Below are 4,637 nucleotides of genomic sequence, written 5' to 3' on the forward strand. Positions count from 1 at the left end.
CTCTATGGCCGCTCTGCCGCGGGCTGCGCGTGCGTCATTTCCGCCAAAGGCCCCGCCCCCGTTGGCTGTTTCTGTCAGTAGCTTTATGACGTGCGTGGAAAGCAGACAAAGGGTTTTTCCCAGAGTAGTCCAGCCCGGTCCTCTTTCCTCCTTCCCCAGCTTTTCTAGGTGACTGATCCAGACGTGTAAACGGCGTCTCTGTCACTCTAAGCAGCTTGGCTGCTGACTTAGCCTCACCTTTTCAAGTCCAGCTGGGCTGTCGCCGCAGAAATGGACGTTTTTAGCCCATCTCTGAGTCCAAATCACAACTGGCCCGGGGCCTCTAGGTCGAACAACTAATTTATAGGGAATACAGGGGATTAAGGAAAGTGTTAAAAGGACACCACGGGATGTGGGCAGCAGAATCTAAGCTGTGAGAAACCACAGGACAAATGACCTTGTTTCTTCAAATAAATTGCAAGGAGGAGAGGGGAAAGGGGGAAACTATAGATTAGGAATGATTTAAAAGCCATAATCCATGGCAACCTGTGGATTTTGTTTAGATCCTAATTCAAACAAACATTGGGGGGGAGAAGTATAAAAACTGGAAATTTGATCCAACAGTTCATGAAATTAAGGAATTATTAAAAATTTAATTGTTTTAGAATACCCATAAAATTTAACATCTCAACCATTTTTAAGTGTACAGTTCAGTAGTGTTAAGTACATTCACATTATGCAACCAATCTCCAGAACTCTTTTCAAGTTGCAAAACTGAAACTATACCCATTAAACAACTCCCCATTCTCTATTCCCACCAGCCCCTGGCATTCACCATTTTACTTTCTGTCTCTATGACTGTGACTACTCCAGGAACCTCATATAAGTGCAATCATACTATATTTGTCTTTTTGTGACTGTCTTATTTCACTTAGCAAATGTCCTTGATGTTCATTCATGTTATAGCATGTGTCAGAATTATCTTAAAATTCTGCCTTTAAAAGGCTATGTTAAAAAAGGCTGAGTGATTCTCTCTTGCATGTAGATACCACTTTTTGTTAATCCATGTATGAGTTGATAGACGTAGGGATTGTTAATTTTTAAATTGTGGTGATGGTATTGTGTGTACTTAAAGGAGTTCTTATCTTTAAGAGAGTTGTACTGAGATATTTACCAAAGAAATGATAGGATGTCTGTCATTTGCTTCAAATTAATACAGGAAGTGGGGCAGAAAAGGGTAGGGATATAGATGAAAAAAGCTTGGCCATGGTTTGAAGTTGTTCAAGCTGGTGGTTATACTTTTATGTCTGCCACTCTGTACCTTTAACTTTTTCCATAATAACATGTAAATGAAAAACAAACAAACAACTGGTCAAGTGAACAACTACCCCTTCAGAGCAGCGAGTGCGTGAACAGATTTCACAAGCAGTCTTAAGGAATCGGTTGGCGAAGGACAACCATTATTCCTCCTCCTCCCACCTAGTTCCAGTGTCCTGTGGGAGTATGTGGGGACAGACTATGACAGATTCTGATTCTGATTTTCCTACTCTCCAGTTTTCCAGCCTGAGGTATAGTCACAATTCCGATCCAGGATTTTGGCTTAATAAGGCCAAATAACTTCTTTTTAAAGATTTTATTTATTTATTTATTTATTTGAGAGAGACTGAGAGAGAGAGCACAAGCAGGGCAGAGGGAGAGGGACAAGCAGACTCCCCTCTGAGCAGGGACACCCCCCCCCACGTGAGACCTTATCCCAGGACCCTGGTATCATGACCTGAGTTGAAGGCAGATGCTTAACCGACTGAGCCACCCAGGCGCCCTAGAGCCAAACAACTTTATTGAGATATGATTCACATACTATATAATTAACGTATATAAAGTGTACAATTCAATGATTTTTGTTATACATTACACTATTAATTTTTTAAATGGTAGTAAAATATATATAACATAAAATCTGCTCTTTTAACTTTTTTTTTTTTTAATAGGCTCGACGCCTAGTGTGGACTCCAGTGTGGCGCTTGAATTCAAGATCCTGAGATCAAGACCTGAGCTGAGCTGAGAGACGCTTAACCGACTGAACCACCCAGGTGCCCCCCATTTTAACTATTTTTAAGTGTACAATTCAGTGGCATCAGTGACATTCCAACCTGTTTTTAGAGTCTGGGTATTGATTCAGCTTTGAAAGTCAGGAGACATCTTAGGACAAATGTTTTCTGGGATTTATGTTGGTAAGAATCTGAAAGTGGTCAACACTTGACTGAAAAGGGATATTTGTTTCAAGTATGATCGGAATGAGCCCAGAATTTCAGTCAGAAGCCTAGAGGAATGAAGTTTTTAACGTCACCATCTAACAGATGAATAACCTTGACGTGTTATTTGTCCTTTCTGCCCTTCAAGTTTCTTCACCTGCAAAAATACGGTGCAGAGGTGGGGCCCAACCCATTCGGCTCTACTTTTGCCTTATCTTCAGGAGCACCCAAAACCACAGTAAAGGCTGAGTTCCCCGGGGAACAGACGGTTTTACAATGGTTCTGAAAGGTAGAATTCTTCAAAATAAAAGATTGTAAGAGAGCACGAGCAATCAACTTAATGACAGACTTTGTTTTCATCTCTTTTTTTATCCTTATTGCTATGCTGGTAGTGGGCCATGAATAAATACTTGTTTATTCATGAGGATAGTCTTGTCCCACCCAAATCGGTCAATCTGAATCCTGTTATCAAATTTGTTTTTCTGTTCAATTTTTTCCCCATTTTGGATCAATAATACAATAGTTATGATAATCCCTTTGTAATCACAAAATATCTTCCGTCTGTTAGCTACATAGAGGAATAGAATAAGATAAGGATAAAGCCCCACATCCTGTGCTGAACAATCTGGCTTTGGAGACAAACATTGATGTCCTGGCTTTGCTCCTCGTCTTAACTAATGTACCTTTGGTCAGGACACTTCACATCTCTAAGCCTCGGGTTCTTCGTTACAGAAAGGGGACCATAACTATGAGAAACAAACTGAGGGCTACAGAGGGGAGGGGGGGGGGGGGAATGGGATAGGCTGGTGATGGGTAGTAAGGAGGGCACATATTGCATGGTGCACTGGGTGTTATACACAACTAATGAATCATCGAGCCTTACATCGAAAACCGGGGATGTACTGTATGGTGACTAACATAATATAATAAAAAAATCATTATTAATAAAAAAATAAAAATAAAAATAAAGTATTTGGGCTCGGGGTGCCTGGGGGGCTCAGTCAGTGAAAGCACCCAACTCTTGATTCCGGCTCAGGTCATGATCTCAGGGTCGTGAGATCGAGCCCCATGTTGGTCTCTGAGCACAGGGCAGAGTCTGCTGAACAGTCTGTCCCTCTGCCCCGCCTCCTTTTCTTTCCCTCGCTCTCAAATAAATAAATAAATAAATCTTTAAAAAAATAAAGTATTCGGGCTCTTTCTGAGATGTAGAAATGGATTTAACAGGTTCCCTTTCTCTGTCCTGTCCATGCAGAGGGCATCTCTAAAACAAGACTTCAGCTTTTGAGTCATTTCTTTGTACAGATATTATTAACAATTGCTCCATACATCAGACATCAGCCTGGTTTATAAGGAGAAGTCACATGCTTAACCGACTGAGCTATCCAGGTGCCCCAAAGGTGTTTCCTCCTTTTCAAAAATTTTATTTATTGGCCTTCATGAAGACCTGGGGCTTCCATACACTTCCTGCTGAGTGGAGCCTCTGTTTATTTTCCAGAAGCTGACATCACTATCCCTAGTGCCTTCCTGCTTCTTCCATGACAATACTCTGTCATCCTCGGTGGGGAGAAACTCCCCTTTGCTTTGAAACTCATTGAATTTTTGCCATAAACCCTCCACCCATCCTTGTTGCTGTCATCTATTAGCTTTGGGGTCACTCCTCCACATTCACTGAAGATTTGGTTCCTTGGTCTCAATTGACTCCTCCAAGTTCCAAGGACCTAGGTGTCCCACACAGTGGCCTGGTGGGTGCTAGACCCACTCATTTGACTCTGTTTCAGCTGTCAGACCCTAAACTGAATCATCTCCTGGAATTACTTCCCCTTTAAAGTCTCCAATGCCAACACCACAGCTGGTGACAGCATGCCAGCTCCCTTATTCCCAGAGGCCTTTGTCTTTAGTTCTGATTCTTTTCTTCATAGTGTATCAGCTCTACACTGTTCTCAGTCCTTCCCTGTGTGGTCTAGACGCCCAGTGCAGTACCACAATCACATTCTTTCCGGCCCTCAACTGCCTCACTCACTGCCCTCTACGCAGCCCACAAACTACTTTTATCATAAATATCCATATTTATATATCCACCTATAGATAGCTGGCAAAATCATAGCTGGGCATCATTACATACTATGGTTTCTAAACTCCCCTAGGTCTTCAATGATACCTGCCTAACTTGGTACTCTAGTGACTCACACTGGTAATTCAAAATTTTCACCACTTTCCTAACTTCCAACTCAACCCCAAACCCTTCTATTGTCCAGTTAGAGCCTTTCTCCTCCAGTGCTTTGTGTATGTTCTTCCCTTCCCCTGAATAACCTGTGTCTTCTCCCAGCACCAGCCATCCTCCAAATACTCTTAAAAAAAGTCAGTGGGTGAACCCCTGATTGCCCCCCCACCTTTCTTTTTTTTTTT

The sequence above is a fragment of the Ursus maritimus genome, assembly GCF_017311325.1.
Source record: "Ursus maritimus isolate PB19 chromosome X unlocalized genomic scaffold, ASM1731132v1 scaffold_X1, whole genome shotgun sequence".
In the NCBI taxonomy this organism is placed as follows: Eukaryota; Metazoa; Chordata; class Mammalia; order Carnivora; family Ursidae; genus Ursus; species Ursus maritimus.